Here is a 25,312-nt window from a genome sequence, read left to right as displayed (position 1 = left end):
TTTCCTCCCATTTCTTCTCTTCTTTTAGAATGAAGTTACTTTAAAGTATCCCCTTTTACATAATCTCTATCAGGGAATCAACTTGATATACAAAAATTTTAATTCAAGGAAGAAAGAACAGTACTGAAACATTTTGCAATCTTATATATTTATTTAGCTGACAGATCTGTATGCCAACTTCTTGACTTGAGCTAATTTTTTTTCCATTTGTTTTTTGGTTTGGGGGGTTTTGTGTGTGTTTTCTGTTTTGCTTCGAGAGGTGATACATAAAGAGTTATGAAAATTCAGAGTTAAGCATTGAGGTGGAATGCACTTATTCCCAATCCTTCTGTTTTTCCAAGTGACTCGGAACAAACTCCAGTCTTTGGGTTACCCACGCTTTTCAACTAAAAGTGTGGATGACTTCCATTAGAGTTAAATAAGGCCTAAATAGTTAACTAAAGTAATTCATTAAGTGATAAGTTATATATCTGTACAAATGTTCACTTAATGTTAGGCAAAGCATAATCAATCTGATTTTTTTTACTTAAATATAACAGTTTTTTGTTTATTTTTCTGCTTAATGGACTCAAGAGCAATTTCATTTGGAATTGAATATATCTAGATATTATTTGATGGTAGCTTTTGCTCTTCTGTGAATTCAGAATTGTTGTGTTGAGCTTGGGCCTCTTTTTGTAGATGTCTTGCTAATCTGTAAGAAGAAAACTTTTTTTTAGAACTGAAAGCAAACTATCTCAACTTCAATAAAGTAAAACAAATTAAATCTCTTAAAAACAATAAAGTGCATAATACTTTGTTATGTTATTGAAGTAATTCCACATTTTCAAGGCAAATCTACATTACCCTGAGAATCAAACTTTTTACAAAAAAAAAAGTTTGTACAAAATAATGATGAAATACGATACTTTTTATACCATTTCACTGGGACAAATTTCAGAATCTTAGAGCTGCAAAGAATCTCAAAAAGCACATAATTCAACTTTCTTTACTATGCACTAATTTCTTCTATAAACAACCAATTATTAGTTGTCCAGATTCTACTTTAACACTTCCAGTGAGCACCAATAATATATCAACCATAGATACGTTATCATTCTATCATAATTCATTTCCCAATGAGATTTGCTCAAATCCAAATTACAGTCATGACAATAACTCCATCAAAATATGCTTTTGAAACATTTTTAAATGGAAAATAAAGAAAAGCCGTCCACCAATCAAAAACAGAAAATACTGCTTGCCCAGTTATCATCATATCTAAAAATGGCAGGTAGGCCTTGAGTGAGTTTTCCAGGATGAATTTATGATGCTAGTCCAAGCTCAATTGTGAAGATCCAAAGCTATTTCTGAGACAGCAAAAGGCAAAGACTTACTCTTATGAAGAAAGAGAGGAAAAAAAAAGAGACCAATTTTAGACACAGTATTTGATTAGACATATTTCTAAACAAGTTATAAAAATGGCCAATAAACACATGAAAAGATATTATGCATCATTAGACATCAGGGAAATGCATATCAGAATCATAAAATAATTACTTAGCACCCATGCAGATGGATATAATTTAAAGAGATGAAGAATATAATAGGCGTAGGGAGAGTACGGAAAAAACTGGAACCCCCATACATTGCTGATGGGAATGTAAATTGGTGCCAGCCATTGTGGAAAAGTTTAATATAGTTAAATACAGAGGAAGTGTATGCTCCATCAAACTCCTGAATGGATATATCCAAAAGAACTAAAAATAAATGTTCACACAAAGCACATGTACACAAATGTTTACAGCAGCATTATTTGTAATAATCAAAAAGTCATAAAACCAAAATGTCCATCAACAAAACGTGGTACATATATTCAGTAGACTATTATTCAGTAATAAAGAGGAATGAAACTCACATAATATGCTAGCTACAGTTATGAATAAACTTCAAAAAGATTATGCTATATAAAAAGAAGTCAGATGTAAATGGTCATGTTATATGATTCCATTTACATGAAATGTCCAGGAAAGGTAAATTCATAGAGAAAGAAAGCAGATGAGTGGTTTCCTGGATATGGAAAAATTTAGAATGACTGATACAAGGTATGAAGTTTCTTCTTGGAGTGGGAGAAATTTTTAGGAATTACAATATTGACGGTTATAACACATTGTGAATACATTAAAGACCACTTCACTGTACACGTTAAAATAGTGAGTTTTATGGTATATGTAAAAAAAAAGCTAGCAAAATATTTTGAAAATAAGATTGCTATTCTGGGAGGTCTGGGAGTAGGAATCACAGCAAGTGCTAGGTAGAAAAGGCAATTAAAGAAGAAGTTCATCACAGTTCCAAAAAACAAGAATTAGATAGGAGTTCTATTCTATGCAATCATATCCTTAAAGATCAAGTAGTATTCTCAATGGCCTCTATCCTCTTTATGAAAAGTCTGCATCCTTTATCATTAAGCAAGAAATTCTTACAAAAAATCTTAACATTTGCTAAGATAGCTCCACCATGTTACTCAGTCAAATTTTCATCCATTTACTTACTTGCTTCCAAAGGTGAAAACCACACAATATATTTTCCTAAAATGTCATTCACTGACTCATAGTCTCACATTTTTATGAATTCTTATGCAGGAGAAGGTACAAATAAATATGGCCCATTGTCCTTTTTCTGTATTTGCTTTCTTTTTTTTAACTCTTGCTGACCTATGTGGACTCTTACAGGAATTCATGGTCTATACACCCTTAGCAATGTCAAGTATACATCCCTGAGTTCAGGGAAGTTATAGTGTAATAGTTTCTTTATTTGAATATTTCTACATATAATTTGCTAGGAGTGGCTATCAACCTAAGCAGGATTCTTTTTATTTCTTTAAATAGTTTTTGTTTTGTTATTTTTTTAGTTTTAGTTGGAACCAATACCTTTTATTTTATGTATTTATTTTATGTGGTACTGAGGATGGAACCCAGTGCCTTGCACGTGCTAGGCAAGCACTCTACCAATAAGCCCAAGCTCCAGCCCCAGCCCCTAAGCAGGATTCTTGTCAGGAAAAAAAAGTATAGCTTTCAACTCCTGGTTAAATACTAATAATCAGGGCTGGGGCTGTGGCTCAGTGGTAGAGTGCTCGCCTAGCATGCACAAGGCACTGGGTTCGATCCTCAGCACCCCATAAATGTAAAATAAAGATATTGTGTTCATCTAAAACTTAAGAATAAATATTTTAAAATAAATAAATAAATACTAATAATCAGAATAAAGGAGACTAAATTAAAATAATCCTGTTTTCAAAAATTAGGCAACAGATTGGGAGAAAATATTGTAAAAATAAAGAACTTTTATCTGTAGTACATAAAGAACACCTACAACTCAATAGGTAAGAGATAATTCAATTTAAAAATAGGTAAAAGCCTCTACTCAAAATGTCATGTGTCCGCGAAGTTTTCCCTGATACCAGATTTAAAATGGTGGTCTCCTAATTTCTACCCCATATTCCTGTATTTCTCTTCCCTACTTCATTCTTCTTCAAAGTATTGACCATCATCTAAAATATAGGCAAGATGTTTTGCCAAAATGTGACAATAAGGCAAGAATCCAAGTTTCTATAGCTTAAGAGTCATTTTCTAAGAATGACAATAGACTCAATCTAAAAATTAGACCTATTGAACAGTAACCAAAAAGCATAAACATGTGACATGGCAATAGCTGATGAGGCAAATCAACTATTTAGAATAACTTGATGGTAAAGAAAGATCAGGCTTAAGCTAAAACCTATTAGTGTCACACAAATTCAACTAATTACCTACAATAATTAGCAAGCTTTGTCCTGCTTTAGTCAAACCAATTTTTTAAAAATGAAGTTACAGGTGATAATATAGTTTATACTTCAAGGAAATGAACTTGATACTACAAAAAATTAAGTCTCAGAAAAATTATAAAATAGTGCTCATATATTGCTATATCATATTTTTTAATTACAATCAAGGAAAAGCAGATTTTCTATTCTATAACATATAAAGAACTAATGTTAAAAATGAAAATAAACTGTTGTTTCTGGGCAAAATTTTTAAAAATTGGGTAGAAAGAAGGAAGATGAACTTCAGGGAGCTAGATAAGGAAATAAAGAATAATATATTACTAAGTCCAATACTAAGAAACAAGCCACCTTTGGACATTTTGGAATATCCTTCATTTACCTTATAAATTTGTCCAGATAATTAAAGCTAACAGGATTTAATTTTTTTGATTAATACTCATAAGGTAAACATTACAAAATAAGCAGTCATCTAAACTGGCTTTATCTCTGATTTTAGAATAAAAGAAACCACACCTGAGTTATAATTTCAGAGTCTGATGATCCTTATGGCAATTAAGGCATAAAAGGCACTTTGCTAGTCTTTAAAATTCAAGAAATTAGTATAGTATAATGAAATGTAATTATGCTAGAGGAAAAAATGCAAGATGCACTAGCTCTTAGGTTTGCATGCCACATAACAATGCTTCCATATAACAATTAAAGCAATAGGATAAAATAGTTTTTATAAGAAATTGTTTACTAGCAAAGAATGAGACATTTAAACAAAAAAAATTTTTATTAAATTACAGATTAGATATACAAATATGTTACTTTAAAACTTGTTTTTAAGATCTGCAAGCTTTACCAATTTTTAACACCTTCAAAGCCAAAATTATTGAGGTAATATAAATAATTATCCTGAAACAAGACAGAAGATATCATAACTGTCTGAGAACAGCCATACTATAAAGCTATCAACAGGTAGCTAAGTGAAATCTGAAGAGAATTCTTAAGAAATCTCCTGGTGTTCTTAAAAACATAAACACTGAATAAGTTTTAAAGAAAAGAATAGAAAAATAGATGTCATAAAGTAGATATCACTAAATTTAGAGAACATAAAATCAAGCTATTAAAATTAAACTAAATTTTTTAAAAATAAAAAAATCTGAGAATAGGTATTGTTGAGAAAATGTTAGAGTTAATACTAGGTGATAATTTTAAATAACAGTAAAAATAACTATGATTTTGAATCATAATTATAGAGACTTATTGTTCCAAGACATGAAAAATAGTCATGATTTCCTAACAACTAGATTTTTTTATATTTCTTGGATTGCATTCAGGATACAGGAAGATTTATGGGTAGCAGCCAAAATGAGTAAACTTTAATTTGTATGATGAACCATTGATTTGATAGGTTTATCTTAGTTATAATTGGCCCATGAGCTTATTAAGATGGCGAACCAAAGCTGCCAGTGGGAAGTATGCTCAATTTGGTGGGCCCCGAGGCCATCTCTGGCCAAATCAACATCAGCCTTATAAGAGGCCAGTCATGCAGGAAGGGAGTTTCCCCAAGATATGATTTCTTGAGGCCACAACCTAGAGCAGGTCCCACAGTCAAATAATTCACATTCCTTGGAAAGAGAGAACAGTCATCAGTTGTGTCCATCGAAGGGGGACACTGTCCAGGTGTACCCTGGATATTTTTTGAAATCTCTGGGCTGATTCTGCACCTGATAAAAAAGATAGCACAATGATAGACAACAAATGAGAAAAAGGACAATCATCTGGTCCAAAAACTTAAGACATGAAATTAAGAAGCAGACAAAACAGAAGACAAACAACCATATCACTTGGAATGTATTACTCTGAAGGCAAGTGCAGTAGAGAGAAACACAAATTATTTTAAGCAAAGTAAGAAAAGACCATAGCAATAAGTTATTTTTAGAGAAAACCAACTGGAGAAAAAAAATGTATGTTAAGATATGTCAACTTGACACAAAGATAAAGTAGAACAGGAATCTGAACCCATTTACAAGCTGAACAGAGCTGAATAATGAAAGCTAGTGTCATAAACTTGGCTGCTTGACTGGCTTTGTGTAAGAAAATATCTCAGAACTTTGAACTTAGGAAATTCCAACTTGTCTTGCACCAGGTCACGAGCTCCACAGAGCAGAAACCTATTTCAACAAGCAGGTTTAAAAAACATTTAAAAAATATTTCTCATTGCTATTAATGATACACTTAAAAATGCAGTAAGTGCTAAAATCCATCAAAGTAAAATGCACTGAAAAAAATTAAACTTACTTAGAAAGATGTTCAGAATTTGGGATACAGACAGAAACTGAAATTAGAAGAAAAGTTTTATATTTACAACAGCATATGAACTATGATGAGAGTAACAATTTAGTAAAGAGTCCATATTGTGGTTGACCAAAAATAATGGAATAAATAACAAAATCCACAAGTGCACAGTTATATATACGTACCTTTCTCTACTACAACTTGGTAAGTATGGGTTTCATGTTGACTTAAGTGTGCAGCCATATTATCTAAGCCAGAAACATCAGTTAGGAAATCACAATTAAGGCACACTAGAGTAATGCCCCTATTTAAAAAAATAGCATAAAAGAAAAGTTTTTATCTGTTGTTAAATCTATATACAAGTTCAATGATTATTTTTCCACAAATTATCTTTTTGTGTAATAAATGTAACTTGTTATTTGTTATATAAATTTGATGTAACTGAAATGATTCTCTATAAAATGGTACAGCTATGTCCAAATTTTGCTACTACTTATTTACATAGAGTATTTATGTTTTATAAATATTTATCTTTTGTACCAGTCAAAAGACCTACAATCAGTCTAGGTTCCATTAACAATTTGCAATAATATAGGCAAGTCACATTCTATTTGTTCCTCTGCCCATCTGCAAAGTGAGAATAGCATTCATTCACTCAATATATATTTACTGAGGTTGTCTATACAACTGTATCACTGTTATTATGAACAACAACAAAAAAAACAGTCAGTACTTGAATGAAATTTATAATCTAGTGTTTTATTTAGTTGAGGACAAAATTAGAAGAAAATTATAATGTATTTAGAAGTATAGTATGATACCTGCCACTACATGCCAAGGTTTTAGCATGATCTTCCAAGGGTGGTTATTATTTAACATGGAATTAACTGACGTAGTTAATAAAAATGTTGGAGTCCACAAATTTGGAATCCTCATCATCCCAGCACTGTGAATGCTATTGCCTACCTGATGGGGCCTATACTACTCATTCTCTTTAACAAAACTTGTGAGTGCTGTACAGAGAAAGGAGAAAGAAACTCAAGTCCAGAGAAAATAAAGACAGCATCATGCTGCCTTAGCAGGTCAAAGCAGGGAGAACTCCAGTATGTTCTTGATTCTTAAATAACACATGAAATGATTAAGGACTTTCAAAGGAAGTTAGGAAACAACTCCAAAAATCATGAAAAACTTTTTCTGAGTCTAGAATAGTTCTTATACTCACTGAATTAAACTGAATAACATTTGCTATCTGAAGTATTTAAACATAATTGGCATGTTAAAGTTATGTGTCAATGGCCTTAAGATTCATATTTAAAATGTGTTTGATCTCGTGACTTTTAGTTGAAAAGTATCTTAAATATTATTAAGACTGTAAAAATATTGAGATGGTTCAGAGAACTTAGAAAGTCACTATATAATTGAACTTATTAGATTTATTAAAATGTTAAGCAATTGGGAGCTAGTTGGGTCAAGCATTTGAAGTGCCGTTTAAAAGAAAATCAAGTATATTTAATGGATAAATGACACTAAATTGTTTAAAGTAATTTGAACTTAAATGTCACTGTTGAAAAAAATTCAGTCTGTTCAATTTAAATGAACTTTATCTTACATTAAATTAAAGTTCCTCTAGAAAGTGATTACTAAAAAGTACTCAAATTCTAAATGGAGTATTTCTAAAATTCTAAATGGAGTATGGAGACTTAAAAGCTTAAAGAAAGTTAAAATGTAAAATACTTAGCTTAAATAACTAACTACAATTTTTTCTATGAACAAACTGCCCTCATAGATACTAAAAAGAGTTTTACTGGTAAAGAACAGGCTACTGCCTATTCCACTGGATATAGATAATTTAAAAAGGGATGGCATGACTAACTCAATCTGTTTTTAAACAGGGATTTGTAATTGGAATTTTTAATCAAATTTCTTGATCTGGGAAAATATGTGAGTCTGGGAATATTATAGTTGGGTCATTAGTAGAGAACAGATGGTCTGTACAGAGAAAGCAGAAAGAAACCCAAGTCCAGAGAAAATAAGACAGCATTGTGCTGCCTTAGCAGATCAAAGCAGAGAGAACTAAAGTAAGTTCTTGATGACTTTTTGTTTTCCTTATTTGCTCTGCCTGTTGCTCCTCTACTTAAGGGTATATAAGAGTCTTTGGAATCTCTCTAATAAATCAAAGTTTCACCTAAATTTTGTTTAGGTGAAAAAAATTGATCATTTAACTGATCACTGTTATTATCAGTTTAATACAAAGTATATACATTCAACATTCATATATTTGATGTTCATTACATAATATATATGTTACACCAGTATATGAATACAAACAAACAGGATATTTCAGACTGATTTCTCATCCTTAAGTTCTATTCTAATAGCATGATATATGTGTGCACTGAGAGAATTCACTGGCACATCAAATCTAAAATCATCTGCTTTCTCCCCAAATCATCTCCTCCTGACTTTCTTATGGTCCCATTTCACTTGACACTAAAGCTCAAACCATAGTTACCTATGACTTTCTCCTTTCTTAAAACATTTAATATGTCAAGCATTTTATAATATTAACAACTTATTGAGTACTTATCTGTGCCAGGCTGCTTTTAAACATATCATCTCATCTAAATCTTACAACAACCTGAAGAGTTAAGTGTTATAATTATTACCCTTTTATACAGTACAGAGTTAGCTTAGTAACCTACCAAGGACATAGAGCTGGTAAAGGTCAAAATCAGGTGTAAAATTATGCACTTTGATTCCAGAGCCCATATTACATCATAAACACAATGTAATACCACCTCACCACCTTAATTCAGATCCCTAATCTAAATGATTTATGCACCTACAACTCACCTTGTATGTCCCTGAATTCAACTTTCCTTCAGTATCACTTGAATCTACACAAAACACTAATGGTTCTCCAGTGCCCTCTGAATTAAGTCCAAATTTCCTAAGTTTAATTTTCAATGCATTCCAATATGTTTGTAAGCTCAAAATCGTTGCTACAGACTTTAATCCATTACTATCACACAAACATCATGTTCCATCCATTTACTACTAGCCATACATTCTGTATGCCTTCTCTTTTTCATTTCTGCACTTTTGTGCTATTTTCTCCAACTAGAAGATCCCTCTGCTTCTTCTGCCAGTTAAAAAAAAACACACTCATCCTTAAAAACAAAGTAAACCTAATTCCTATCCAGATCATTCCAAGTAATCTCTCACTTCTCTGAAATAACTTATTGCGCTTATTAAAATCCATAGTTACTTCTGTTCATACTTTATTTCCCACCTAATGAACAACATTCCCTGAAGGCTAGTTCCAAGATTGCTTTATCCCTATCATCTACACAGAACCTGCTACAATACATACATGATAAATACATAATACACATAATATACACAATAAAAAGTATTCCATTTCAATAAGTAATTACAAAGATTGGGGGATATGGAATTTTATAAATATGCTAAGTTCCACTCACAGAAATTGACCAATTCCAATGTGAGACATAATGGTAGTTGAGAGAAAAACACTCCAGACCTTTAAAAAATCAGATAATTTGTTTAAAAAACTAACAAACAACTGAGCTAGACAACAATGAGGTAAAAATCAAATTAAAATCTGATTTTTAAAATGCAATAAATCCTATTCATTCTTATAAAAGTCTTTATTAAGGCAGTACCTCAAGTAACAATCAATTTCTCTGAATACAATAAACACTCTAATGAGACTAAAAGTTTTAATATTGAACCATTATTTTTTATCTTCCTGTGAGCTACTGGCTCAGCATCATAAATGGGACCTTTTGTCCAAATACATATTTTTCCATATACATTAATTTATTCAACAAATATTTACTGAATGCCTACTATATGCTAGGCTTAAAAAAACAAAAACAAATGAACAACAACAACAAAAATAACCACAAGCCACATAGAATGTAGTAAGAGAACACAGACCACAGACAAACAAAAAGTAAAATATACAGTATTGCAAATGCACTATGAAAAAAAATATTAAAAGGAGGTAAAAGTGCTAGAGTGAAGCATGGGGGGAGTGGATACAATTTCAAATGCAGTAATTAAGGAAAGGATCACTGTCAGAGTGGAGATAAAGGAATAACCATATAATATCTGGGAAAGAGTAAACTATGCATAGGAGATAATAAACACAAAGATCCTAAGACATAATGCCATTCCCTCTTCCTCCTTTTCCATGAACCCAAAGCATCAAACAAGTCTTTGGCTATACTTATCAATAAATTAGTTTGGTGGAACAAAGATATTGTTATTTCAAGGAGAATAGCAACATAAGCAGAAAATAAACAAAGAAAAAGAAACAAAGGAAATCAGAATTTTTAAAAATGGTGCTCAATGGATTTTGAATTCAGTGTGTGGTATAACCAATGCTAATTATCAACATTCATCCATAGTTTCTTTACAGAAGCTAAGATGTATACTTCTATTTGAAAAAGAAACAAACAAAAAAGAATTATGAAGACTACTGATTTCAAGAATTTCAGTGGTTTCATATATGTGCTTCAAAAATTAACAGCGTCACTTTAATAGGTATCTTAAGTAACTTTTTGATATTCAAATATTGTTGGTGGGCCTGATTTTTCCTTTCATTTTACAATGCAAATGCATGAGAATTTCATCTTGACACCATTTGTCACCAATGAAATAAATTTACCAAGAGATTAATGGCATATCTCAGGTCTTATAAGGAACAATATAATATCCATTAGGAATCACTCAGATTTCCAAACTGGCACTCCCAGACAGTTTAATTTAAAAGTGCAAACCACAATGATACAGCACTTCCTAGCAACTAGGATGACTATAAAAAAAAGGATATAATACCGAATGTTACAAAAGATTGTGAAGAAACTAGAACCCTCATACACTGCTGGTGGGAATGTAAATAATGAGGCTACTTTGAAAAGCAATTTAGCAGTTCCTCAAAAGGATCAATGTACTATAAAATCCAGCAAATTTAATGTTAAGTATATACTAAAGAAAAATAAAAAGACATGTCCTTATAAAAACTAATATGTAAATGTTCACAATGTAGCATTATAACAACCTAAAGTGAAAATGAACTGAATGAATGGCAAAACTATGACATATTCATAATATGGAATATCATTCAGCACTTTGAAAAATGAAGCATTCATACATGCATGCTACAATATACATAAACCTTTATAGGCAGTTGGAAAAGACTACATACACAGTCTATCATTCCATTTGTAGAAAATATCTAGAATGAACTAATCTACATAGGCACAAAGTAGATTCATGATTTCTTAGTAATGGGGAGAATTGAAAAGAAATGGGGATAACCACTAATGAATGGGGAAAGGGTTTCTGTTTGGAATGACCAATATGTACTAAAATTAACTGTGGTCATTGCTGTACAGCAGCAGTACAGTATAATACTATAACCTATTATAGGTTTGGATGCTATACTATACTGTATAGTATAATATAGCACAATACCATAACCTATTAATTTTATTGTTAAATGCATATTGTACAGCATGTGAATTATATTTCAATAAATTTGTTATGCAAGAAAGAATGTAAATTATAACCATTGTTTAGTAGAAAGAATTTAAAAAAATCAACTAGTTACCTGAGATCTTCAGAATGCTCCTTAAATATACAAAACCTTTTACTTGGACGACTACTGTGAAAGCTGGAGAGACAGAAGACATTTTAATAATTTTAGTATAGAATTCTATTATTTCATAATAATAATTATATTAATTTATAAACATATTTCAAGTCTGTACTTAAGTTTCTAGTTTTTAAAAGACTACAGAATAAATACTGAACCATTAACTCTGTTTAATTTAACATTTGATCTGATATTCCATTTTGCTTTTAATTCCTAATGACACATACTTTTTTCCCTAAGCATATACTTAGATGATCAATACCTCACCATTATGTAAAAAGGAAATGCTCAAAGAGTTAAAAAACAAACTAAATTTTTCATTTATTATACATTTAAAACAATTCTAAATTTTTATTAACAAATTAATTTTGCTACAATCTGAATTATTATTAGAAATCAACTTTTTGAAAATAACTTTTTAATAATCTTAGCATGCTGGTATAGAGGGAGGGGAACAGAATTCAACTGATCTAGAAAGTATACACTATTTTAGCTAAATATTGCTGTTTACCATCTGTAAATTCAAACATCTAGACAGTTCTTTGTAATTGTTAGTAGAGGTTTAAGAAAAAAAGCAGAACTCATAACTTAATGCTTCCTCTAATCACAGAACAAAAAACCATTAACCAAACATTGTAGCCAATAAGGAAAGCTTTCTGTACTAGAAAACCAGAAGTAGTTTAGCACACTATATCTGAAAGTCACAGAAAACCGTATCACCATCACCTGAGAGTTTATTTAGAAATGCAAAATCTTAGGCTCTTCACAAACCTACTGAATTAATCTCTGGCAGTGGGATCCAGGAAACTGCCTTAACAAGTTTTTCAGTGGTTCTTACATAAGTTAAAGTTTGAAAAGCAGTAGCCAACAAACTAGATAAATGGCTACTCACATCAGTGATGCCTGTATGTAAAGGAACAGAAATGTTCTGGCTAAATATAATCCCTAGAAAACAGCCTCAGAAGATTTCAAATATCATTTCTTCAAGCTAGGGTAACTATTATTTGGAGATTTATGAATTTAAGATATTATCACAAAAATACAGTTTTTAGAGAGATCAGGGGGTTGGGAAGCCCTGAAATTGTGTGCAAAAAATTATATAAATCATTGTTTCCTTAGAGGAATGAGTCCAAGGCTGGGAGGCAGGTTTACTGGGGATTGAACCCCAGCATGCTCTACCAGTGAAATATACCTCCAGCCCTTTTTATTTTTAGACTAGGTCTCTCGTAAATTGATGAGCTGGCCTCCAACTTGGAATCCTCTAGCCTCAACCTCCTAAGTCACTGGGATTACAAGTATGTACCACCAGGTTCAGTTCAAAATAAGTTATTTTTTTAATGACATTTTAAAGTTTTTTCTCTTCAAATAAGTATACTGTTTTTATTTATTCTTTGATAAGGAGAGAGAAAAATTATATTTTAGGGTCTTTTTGATGGCTTCCACATCTATCTATAACTTGAACCAAATATCTACAAATGTTCCTAATTAAATTTTTAGTTGTCTGAATCCTGTTATGATTTAGAGTTCCCTATCTTTGGGAAAAAAAAGCATTTATACTGCCTCTTTGACTCATCTGTATTTACTACATAACTTCTACAACTGCAATTTTTTGTAATGTAAGAATGGAAAAATGAATCACAACTCACAAATAAAAAGGAGGAAAAAGCTACCTTTCTTCCCTATTTCCACAAAGTTGATAGAAATACAGAAACACACCTAAGAAAACAGAAAAGGCTAAGACTTTTATTCAATACAGTAAAAATACAGTGTTAAGACGTAGGTCTAAAAAACCTGCTACCCAACTGCATGACTATAATTACCAAAAGCTCATTGAATTGTTCTTCACAAATAGGTAAATTTTATTAGGTATAAATTATACCTCAAGGAAATTGAGGACAAAATCCCTCTTTGACCATATTTTCCTTAATAATCTTGATTCCATGCAAGAAACAACTTAACTTTCTGAGAAACACAAAAGGAATGACTTCCTTAACATCCAACAATATTGATGGTATACCTACTATTTAAGACACTAAACTGTAGAATGATGATATAATAACTAGAGTGGTAAGTCACCTGCCCTAGAATTCATGGATGAGTGAAAGAGAAGAAGATGGTTTGACACAGAATAAATGCTAATAAATAAATGTGGAATGAATATATATTCGTAAATTATTGCAAGAAAAAAATCAACAGTGACACAGAACTCTGTGTACAGGAACAAATCATTACAACAGCTTTCGTTTTACTTGGAAACATTTAACATCTTTCTTCAAAGCCTAAGAGAAATGTCATTTATAGAAAGTCTTCTCTACTTCTTATTTAAAGAATTTATTCTTACCTTCTCTGTGCTCTCATAGTCATCTGCTTATCACATTAACCTAGGTAAACATATTTCTCCTACTAATTAGCAAAAATTAACAGCAAGGACTTGACCCCCCAATACTACCTGCCTATCACACTTTCTAGAAAACTGTATGGTTTCATATGCCTCCCAAAGCTCATGTGTGAGTAATGCAAGAAAGTTTAGAGATGACTCAATTAGGTTATGAGAGCCTTGACATAATCAGTGCATTGATCCCAGATAGGGATTAACTGGGTGGTAACTGTAGGCAGGTAGGGTGTGACTGGAGGCTCGTCTTTGGATATATATTTTGTGATCATGAGAGTGCTCTGCCTCTCCTTCCTGATGCCATGTTCCCAGTTGCTTTCCTCCACCATTTGCTTCCACCATGATATTCTGCCTCATCTCAGGCCCAGGCCCATGGAGTCAACCATCTACAGACGGAGACCTCTAAAACTATGAGCCCCAAAATAAACTTTTCCTTCTCTAATTGTTCTTGTCAGGTCTTTTGACTAAAACACAAACTGTACCTTCCTAGTATGTAATAATCAGTATTTGTGAAAATGAATCTGGGTGATATAAGTACTATTAAAAAGAGATATTAGTAATGTCCATTAACTTAATTCTCTTACATGTAGAAGAAAAAGTTGTCTCATATATCTTTTTTGAGGAATAACAGTAAGATTATATAGTAGTTAATTTTTACTTTCTCAGGTGATTTCGATTACCACTTACAAGCTATTAGCAAAGTAAAATAATTCAAATAACTGACCCCAGTAATACTATTTTAAAAAAATAATTTATAATTATGAAGTTAATGATCTGTTTCCTTCAAAGAGTCTGACTTTAAAGATGTTTCAACAGCTTCAAGATTTTTTAATCTCTTCTTTGAGATTACGTTTGGGGCCTCTTCTAGTTATAAATAATGATTATCATTTATAGTTTATAAAGTAGTAAGTGATATGATAAATACAAAGACCACTTCTCAAGGAGATTCTACATACACAAACAAAATGAAAGGCAGATCAGATGAATGGTACACAATTCAAAAGAATTGACCAGACATTTGAAAGATGAACTGAGAGGGAAGGACAGGGTGTCATGGGGACTAATAAAGAATAAGAAAAAAACTACTATATAAAATAAGTATGGGAAGAAAAATACTTTAGAAAAGATTAGCCAACTTATGAGGATCAGTGTCTCTTTATAGAAGACTGGGCAGGTATGAGACCAGAAAGAAAAAGACTACTTGAAAGGCTACAGAGTTGGTATGGTATAGGGTAACAACTGAATGTACACATCTTTTGGAGAAATGAAGCTTCCCTTCATAAAAACTTCAAAACTAGATCAAGTATCTGCAGTAAGTAGAAATAAGGGTGTGCTACTCAGTGAGAAGGCAAAGGAAATGACAGTATCAATGAAGGAAAAACAAAACAAAAAAAAAAGGAGAAAGGAGCTAACAATGAATAAGGAGTATATGCGATGACAATAAAATGCAGGTTTGGGTGGTTTGCAAAAGGGTAAGAAGAATGTCTTGAGCCAACTGCAAATGGTTGGAGATATAATGGATTTGGAAGTTCTTCAGGACAGGAAGGAAACCTATGATAAATGGGAGAAGGAAGGCCAGATGAACCTTAGTTTAAGAAACACAAAATACTTTCCAATTTGATCCTTTAGAAATTAAGGGCAAAATAAAAGATATCCTTAGGTAGCTTTGTGTTTTGAACAGAATAAGAGATTAGCATTCTACCCAGAAGTATACTAGGGGAAAATATAATGGGGCCTGGTTTAGAGCAATAGGAGTATCAGATACTGCAGTGGTTGGGAGGCAGTCTCAGGAAGCCATGATGCACAGTGAATCCAAAGAACTTCTTGAGTTTCAGAAACTTGGAGCAGTAAATTATTTCTAGCTGGAGCTAAACATTCACACAAAGTGGTGCCCTGAAAGAGATGGAACTTAAAAAGTTGGGATGGTAGTAATGTGAATCTGAGACAGATAATAATATTTGGCTTTTGTTGTTGTTGTTGTTGTTGTTGTTGTTCTATTGAGATGCCAGTGGGTCTAGGGTAAAAGCATCTACAAAATAATTAGAAACAAAGATTTGGATCTTAGAAAAACAAAAGATTGAAATTCTAAGATTTCAAGTTGAAAGCTGAAAGTGCAAGTGCTAAAATTACTAAGAAAGGGACTATAAACAGTTGGAGACAGGCAATGAAAGAGAGGTGTTACCTAAAAAAAAGAAAAATGGTATTAACCTATTAATAGAGACTAAAGAGAAACGTTTCAAAAGTGAGTGGCAACAACGTTAAAAATAAAGTTAAGGAGTAAAGAATGAAAAAAGAGGAAAAGTGTGGTGATAAGTACATGATACAATAATCTTTAAAGGGTCAGTGTTAGTTGATAGGTAGGGATGATACTCAAAATGGTAAAGAAATGAGTCACAATTAAGTTGGCAACAAACATTTTGAAAAATGTTCATGGAAAAAGGAAGACAAGAAATAAAGAAAATATGCAGGAAGGACACAGCTCCCTCATCCTAAAATTAAAGAAACAAAACCTTGAAAGTGTTTATAAGCAGAAGACCAATAGTGAGATAGGGATGAAGATACAAGTTAACTGAATTAGTTTATGATGAATTGAAGGAGATAAAAGATAGAACTGGCTATGGAGAAATGGGACAAGCTTAATTTCTGAGATTAATATCTGGATGAAGAAAAATATTTGGAGTTGAAAAGAGCTAGCTTTTAGGAAAAATGAAAAAGATGACCTTCAATTGAGCAATTAATAAGTTGGGTTAACAACTGAAAGATGAAAATAAAATCTTTAGGGTACTGAAAAAGGATTAAACAAACACTGTAGGTAAAAATAAGGAGGTCTTTAAAAAGAAAAATAAAGAGATAGGTCTTAATCAAAGTTAAAGATTATAAAGTCAGAATGAATAAATAAACTCTTGTATTCTAGAATTGAGCATACATAAAGATAGAAAGGGGAAGAGGCTGAAATCTTAAACTGGCTTTTATGCTAGGTGAGCATGAATAAAAATGTAGAAGACAAAGAAAAGAACAGGATTCGAAACAGAGGACCACGATGACTATAAAGTTAGATGAATGCTACTAGACTGGCAAAAAGAGTCAAAACTCTGAACATCATGGAGTAATAAGAATTCAGAAGGAATGAAGAGTATATAGGATGAGACTAGAAATGAAGAGGACCCAAAACTTAAAAGCTGATGTGAAGTGCTGGCACTAAAGAAGCCAAAACACCAGGAGGTAGGCCAATCATCAAGGCAGAAAAACTGAGAGAGAAGGGCTAAAGTTGCCATGAAAGGTAGGAGAATTCTGGAAAAGCAGTATCTCATAATGATAAGAAAGTAAAACAGAGGTTATGTCATGATCTCCAAGAAACTCAGTTATACATTAATTCTAATGTTTATTTAAATGGAACAAACTCACTATGAATAAGCAGTATATCACATTTATAATGGAATAACTATTTTTAAAGATAAAAATCCACCCTGATAGAATAAAATATTCTCCTATTAAAGAAATATAAATGAAAATAATGTGGGTTCTGAAGGGGTTTCTTAGCATAGTGTAATGATAGGTACTTAAACAACATAAATTAAATGAATTAATGAAAAAGAATTCCAACGGTGGCATCATAACCAGAATAGTCTCTCCTTTTCACTGAACAAATGTATGTATAGATGGCCTGACAGATGAAGGACCATAGAAAGAAAACCAGATTCAATGAAGTTTCTAACATCACTGAAAATCCCCCAATAATGTTAGCTATTAATTAAAAAGCTACAGCTACTAGTTGAATAAAAGGTTAATAGTTTCAACTATCAATAAATTTAGGTACAGCTATTCCTCTATGAGCAGAAGCAGTAATCACTGGATTTCATCACAAAACGACAGCTTCTCTCAAAATGACTAATTTGAAGAGGATATTCCTAATGAGGACATTTATTTGTATGCTAATTAAGCTTAAAACACTTAAAGTTTTATTTGAAAATCACCATTTTTAAATACCTATAGGGGAAAAATAAAAAACAGAATAATTATTTTTCCAACAAACCTATCCTAATTTTATTAGTTTAATTAACCGTTCTTACAATTTAAGACCAGTAATTACTTGAGTTACTATGTTGGAAAATAACATCAGATAGTATCTTAGAAGTTCCTTACTGCTAGGTCCTTTTGGCTCTTTGAGGAGATAAACTAGTTTCTAATAGGGATAACTTTGCTTCAAAACAAAAACTTCCTGTACTATAATTTTAGTTGTCAATTTACAGGTTTAACTCTTCTTACCTCATCATATGATTTACATAGGCTTTACTACAGCTAGTATTGTATCTGCAAAAGCTACAGTGGACATATGTAGGAAAATGGTTTGCAAAATCTTTTATTTCAGAACAGCACTCAATGCACTTGTGAATGCCCCGACAACACCTTGTGGAGACACAAAGAAAATGGTATAAATATATTTTAAAACAAAAGTAATCAGTAAGAGCCATATTACTATTCTAATTAACTTAAGTATAATGTTTTTATACTTAAATTTAAATTGGTATTGTATATTAGGAATAAAACATCACCTTAAGTTCCTCAATGCAGTATTAACTTTGATTTTTTTATTGCTATTAGCCAATGTACTTTGTTTCTTTTGCATATTAGAGATTTTTGATTTGTATTTAGATTTACTTCCATTAGGCTTATTTCCATTAGGTTTATTTGCATTGGATTTGGTTGTATTAGGTTTACTTGTATTCGATTTTGTGGGATTTTTAGCAGTTATATTTTTAGACCTTGGAGGTGAGAGCTGAAGGGTAGAAGTGCTTGCATTAATGGAAGGTGTAGGTGAAGATCCTGACTGAAGAGGTTCAACTGAAGCACGAATAGTAACCTACAAGAATGCAAAATATATTTACTTCAAAAAAAATCACTATATTACTATTAAAATATCACTGTAAAAAAACCATTTAAACATCAAGTATTTTGAAAGAGTACACATAAACTGCAATTGTATTTAGTCTTATTTACTCCAAATGTTCAAAACAAATAAATAAAGTTAAATTTGATATTTATTCACTTAATGTAAAATCAGTTATGTGTAAACACAGTTATTAATGAGTAATTAGGAGTTAATAAAAATTGTATGACTATCAAAAGAGCACATTCCATAGCTATTTTATGCTGTGACATAATTTTTAAAAAATTCATATATATGTCTAAGTTTCACAAAGCTTGAAAAATAACTCTAGAAAGGCCGACTGATATCACCCTTTCATAACTACAAAACAAATAGATCTATAGTAAATGTGACCTCTCCTTTATGGGCTCATTATCCTGGATTTATACTTATAAAATGTTATAAGAAAGAGTTAAGTCAACTTTTTGCACTGTGTGAAGAATTTAATATTGAGACTTCTCTTAAAGGGAACTAACACAAAATTTATCATTTAGTGTTCAAAATAGAAAATATTCAATTATATCTCTTAGTTGACAATAGAAAGGTCAATTGCCTACCAACATTCTCATTGATCACTTTAACATTCTCATTGATCACTTTAATACTAGCTATTAAATATTTAGTACTTTGGACCCACTACTGTTTAGTACAGTAAGGACAATGGATTTTGGACTTAGGGAGACCTGAATTTAAATTCCTATTCTGTGACCTTGAGAATGTAATTCAACATCTCTGATTCTCACTTTCCACATTTGTTCCTGGGTTGTTGTGAGGATTTAGTGAAATATTATATATAAAAATAAGAACCTATGATATGACAGTATTACTTCCTACCTCCCTTAAATCTTTTCCTTCTGTGCCAGGACCAATCAAACCCACCCAGAATATGATTCAACTTTGATAGGACATCTTTCACACTAGTGGAAGGAATGCTGTGGCATAAAATAAAATAAAATAAATGATGGCATGAACCCAATGGAGACAGAAGCAAAGAAACTGAGAGGTACCTCCAAGGACCCTATACTTCACTTGGATGTGGGGAAAAGACATTAATCTGACACACTTTCCAGAATGCACCCATACTCACGGAGGTTTGCATTAGCTTGTGGGGAAAGCACGGAATTACAGAACAAGCCAGCAGAGCTCCTCTCTATTCACCCTACCCGACCCTACCCGGGGGCCCAGGTCTTCTATAGCGAGCCTAGAAACTGAGGTGAGACCGGCAACTGACCTCGTCCCCTTCCCCCTCCCCCATTCTGTCCAAACCTCTATGCGCGAATGGTGCTGAATCATTAGCCTGACAGCAGCAGCTCTCTGTCCCGCGGCTCAGGCAGAAGATAGAGTCCGGGGATGGTCACTGGTGGGGGCAGGATAGGGACCGAGACCTCCGGGGGTTAGGGGACGGTAGGAGGGACTCAGGGAGGATGGCGGCAGAAGGTACTCACCGGGTTGAGAGAAGCCCAGCCCCGGTCCTCGCCACTCCGCTGCAGGCGGTTCCTCGGTGGCTCCCTAGCTCCGCCACTGGCCGGTGGGGGCTGCCCCTTGCTGGGCAGCTTCGCTGGTGGTCCGGTGATACCCCGCCCGCCCACCGCCCCCCGCAGCCACGGCTCCGGACTCTTGCGCTTCACCGGGAGCTGCTGGAACAGCTACAGCTGCCCAAGGGGGTGGTGGCTACAGATGGGCCAGACCATTAGCTCGCCACGACTGGGGGTGCGCATCGTACTGAGAGGCGCGGGCGCAGAGGGCGCTGAGGGCCCGCGAATGCTGGGAGCGACCAAAAACAAGGGGAAAGCTCGACGCCCCCAGCGCGGTGGGGGCTTGGGGACAGGAGGGACCACAGGAAGAGCCGCTGCTTCTCCTCGAGGTTTACTGAAGACAGTGTTCGAGCTTTTCCTGGCACCCCCCCTCCCCTTTAGCCTTGGTCACGCTCAGGGCTCCTTTAGAGCGCGGCAAACAGAAGACCTAGCAATGGGAGCGCCTGGGCGGTGTCCCCTACTAGGAAGATGCGAAAGGGCGTTGGCCTGCGCGCTGCGCTGCGTGCCACCTCCACCTCTACCTTGAGGCCCGGTGGCACCAGGTCCTGGTGTGCGGCTTAGCACAGATAGCTCACCACAAGACAGTGGAGCATCTCGAATTTTTGAAGGTGCTCCTCAGATCCTTTAATGAAGCATCTCTGTGAAGCAAAAGAATAAAAGGGGTATCCAAGATCGTGTTGAAAGTTAGAAAATAAAAAACAGGTGCAGCCCCATCCTGTAGGTACAAGGCACCTACAGGAAGGTGAGGAAGAGTTGTGAATCACACTTAGTTCTAAGCAAAATGTTGAATTGCAGCAGTTGGAATGTATAAGATTAGGACCCTGTTTCCATTTAGAGATCTACAAAAGGTTATAGGAAAAAAAATCAGGAATATTTTAGGTTCATTGTTCACCATGTTAAATATTAATGTCTGGAATTGGGAGACAATCATGTCCTTAATATGAAATGAACTTTATAGAAACTGGGAAAAGCTCCCATACATGACATTCCTTGGACTTTTGTAGTTCTGGCCCCTTTTGCAACCAAAAACTTACACAGGCTTATTTCAGACCATAGCAAAGATCAATACAATTGTACAGTTTTCCTTACAGAAAGAAAGAGAAGTGAGTTCAAAATTAACAATTACCTATAAAACGTGAATAAAAGTGTGGGGGGGAGGCCCTTTCAAATGCATCACAAGTAATACGAAATTTTACAATTTAAAGTAATTTTCTCAAGATTGAAGTTTTGTTCTATTTTGAGTAAATCAACATAAGTTCAGCATCTACTATAAACTAAACATTGTACTGAAAGTATTGTCAATTTCAACCCTTCATTATTCTTCTAAAAACTGTAAGATTGGTAACATTTTCCCTAATTCTTACATGGGGAAACTGGACTCAAGAATTTGTAGTGCTGGGTTAAACTCTCATAGACTGTAAGTGGAAGAGAGAAGACTTTGCTGCCTGGACTTCTCAACTAATGCCTTTCCACAAGAGTGTCTATAAGAGAGATAACATATTAAGCCTTATCACATCTGTGATTGGCACCTAGTGTGAATTTGTTTAACTTTCCCTTGTGAGAAATGGGTTTAAAGTTGAGAGGTGAGACCTTGGGTGTATCTAAGGTACACATCACCCTGATGTAGAAATAGGAATTAGAAAGAAAAGCCTGGACTTCACCCAGAATTAGACTGAAACATCAATGTCAGCAATGCATTGCTAGGATCAAGTGAGATGAGGAGCAGTTCTCCATTGCATTCCCATTAATCAGTCTTACGTGATCATTTATAGTAGATGCACTAGATGACACTTTATGCTGCACTTAACCATATTATGCTCTCATTCTTCCAATCCCAGAAAGGAGCAAGAGTTTTACAACAAACCTACTCTCATGGTTCTTCATGCACCTTACCAAAATTTCAAGGAAAAAAAGCAACAGGTTAACAGGGCACTAACAACTCTCACATGTTCTCAAGAAAACTTTTTCAGAAATCAAGAATAAGATTAAATTGTTTCTGTACGGTGTGTTGTTGTTATTATCTAAACTGTTATTGTCAATGTTCACACGTCAATCCCAGCACAACAGAAATCCCCAGAGATCCATGTTGCTGAGGAGACAAAGCACCAGGTCCCCAGAGAAGCCAGGCTGCAGCAACTATGGGCCAAATGACTCAATCTCAGAAATGTGATTCTTCTCTCCATGAGCACTTATTTCACTTTCAAAGGCAATGACATGAACAGAGCAAGGGCTGACAAGATGCCTTTTCAATTAGGGCCTTATGTCAGATCCTGGATGATAGAGTATAGGAAGGAAGATGAGGCCTTGAGTGATCCACCTAAAACCAAGATGGGATTTACAACTTTTCATTTATGGATCTGATGAACTGATGTCATTTTTAGCCATCTATTTTATGGGTGACATGCTTAGAACTTATGTTTCTGAATAAAGGAACAATAGAATTTTTGTGATGGTAGCCTTGAGAAACTGTCAAAAAGAATGGAGGGACCTGATTGCATGGTACCTGAAGTCTCTACTCTCCCTCAGAGTCTTCAAATTGTTTTGAGCCCCCTAAGGAAAGACAGTAGGTCCAGAAGCTGAGGAATCATTTTCACAAATACTTTGGATATTTAAAACCTACTATATATAATTTGTGAGTTTTCCAGTCTATTAACTGCTTACTATGAGTCTGATGACAAAGTGTAACAGCACAGAGCCACTGTGTCCACTAGTCTGCCGTAGATCTCTATGCAGCCTTGACACCAATAAAGAAATACTCTGCCCAGCAAGGGCATATTCTCAGGAAGGACTCTGTGACCAATACAAGGTCAAGGAAATGACTCAAATCCAACAGCAGTGAAGAAAAGGAGTAGAATTGTTCCTGAGCACCTTAGACACGTAGCTGAGAATTTCCTGTGATGTATGAGGGTGCCTGGGTTGGAGAAATAATTATTACTTAAGCTGATTGTTAAATTTGTTTTAGACACTGAATATTAAGGTATTAATTATTAATATTAAGGTATTAATATTAATTCATTTGTATTCACAAAGTAGCATGACTTGGAGATGTTGGAAAATATTTCATTGAAATGATACCAATAATAAATCAGAAAAAGAATACTTAATGGCTTTGATAAAACTTCATTATAAATCATAAAATGTTGAACCTTGATTCAAGAATATTTGTTAAGTATCTACTATATGTTAGCCTCATGTTGAGACATGTATTATGATTAACATTATTTCAAATAACTCTTGTTTAGGAGATTAATAGCGCTTCTGCTTGTCTACTTTTAGCTAAAACTTACTAAAAAATTTGTGCATTTTAGGTGTGATTATCATGCAAAGTAAATACTGTTATCATGCGCATTTTATAGATGAACAGGTAAACTAAAAAGAGCCAAATATGGTTTCAAACATAAATCGTTCCTGTCAACATAGTTTTACTGCTTCCTGATATAAGAAAGCAGGGTGTACATTTCAGATTTCTCTAATTAAAAAAATGATATGTATATATTTTGTAAATTCATTTTCAACACTCATTTCTAAAAGAAAATGAGCCATTTCTCACAAAGAAGATTTAAATGACCATCCTCTAGAGGAAACTTTGAGTGCCCTTTTCTAGATTTCTGCGATCAGAAAAGTGATCTTGATAGAAGTGATCATTACAGAATAAACTTTGCCTATGATTCCTATAACTCTTGCTGCAGATTCTGAATGAAGGAATTCAGATGAAATCCTGAGTTGATATTCTTATGAAGGTCCATAGGTGACTCTAACACACAATCCATCAATCAAGTTTGACTACACTCTACAGGAGAAGGAGCAATGTGGACTAAAAAAAATCCAGCCTCCTAGACTTAATCTTAACTCCACCATTTATGGAGCAGGAAATAGGAGATGAATATTTAAAACCTACCATATATAATTTGATGAATATTTAAAACCTACCATATATAATTTGACATTTTTTGTATAGAACTGTTTTTATTATTTATTTTTTAGTTGTAGTTGGACACAATACTTTTATTTTATTTATATGTGGTGCTGAGGATCAAACCAGGGCCTTGCACGTGCTAGGCGAGCACTCTACCACAACTCCATCCCCAATAGAAATGTTTTTATTCAAGTCTTTAGAACCTTTTTGTAGTGTTGTTTCAGTGATTCTCAACAAGGCTTTACAAAGCTCCAAGATAAAGATTTTTTCTTATTTTAGAGCTTTATGGTCATATATAGTAGTTAGGTTGATCCCAACAAACACATATGAAAAACAATTAAAGATTAAAGTTATTAATAATTACTGCTATAGACACTGTATACTGTTGTTTGAAGACAACTTAAGCCCTTTTCAGTTATTATATGGTATTTTGTGTCAGAGAAAAAAGACTATTAGAACTGCATAGATTTATGCATTAATTTTTGAGAGTTAGCATTATAATATTAAGTCATCTTATCCAAAAATATGATAGCTTTTCCATTTGTTTATATTTTGTTTCACATCTCCTAATAATATTTTTACAGTTTTGGTCATATACTGTATCCTGCTTCTTTCTTACCAAATTTATATCAAATTATTTTAGTGTTTGTCTTCTGAATCAAATGTTATTTCTATATTCTTTTCTAAGTAATTTTGCCTGACTAGAGAGAGGCTGGTGATTTCTACAATTTATTTTGCATTCATTCAATGTATCCAATGCTTTTATATGCCTTT

The 25,312-nt window shown here is 33.5% G+C and overlaps 1 long non-coding RNA gene and 1 pseudogene across 1 annotated transcript; both read right to left on the bottom strand.

Annotated features, from left to right (window-relative positions):
• The window catches only part of LOC143389169 (axin interactor, dorsalization-associated protein-like), a 162,210-nt pseudogene that overhangs the window by 7,957 nt on the left and 128,941 nt on the right, over positions 1–25,312 (bottom strand).
• On the bottom strand, positions 6,298–18,531 carry LOC143389162 (uncharacterized). Its single transcript, XR_013090111.2, has 3 exons — positions 18,427–18,531; positions 11,724–11,786; positions 6,298–6,386 (listed from the first exon to the last, which is right to left on the bottom strand). It is a non-coding gene; the product is annotated as an uncharacterized LOC143389162 (long non-coding RNA).

Source organism: Callospermophilus lateralis, unplaced genomic scaffold (genome assembly GCF_048772815.1).
Source record: "Callospermophilus lateralis isolate mCalLat2 unplaced genomic scaffold, mCalLat2.hap1 Scaffold_250, whole genome shotgun sequence".
In the NCBI taxonomy this organism is placed as follows: domain Eukaryota; kingdom Metazoa; phylum Chordata; class Mammalia; order Rodentia; family Sciuridae; genus Callospermophilus; species Callospermophilus lateralis.
Note: the sequence above shows the minus strand (reverse complement) of the source record. Positions and strands in the feature narration are given on the sequence as shown.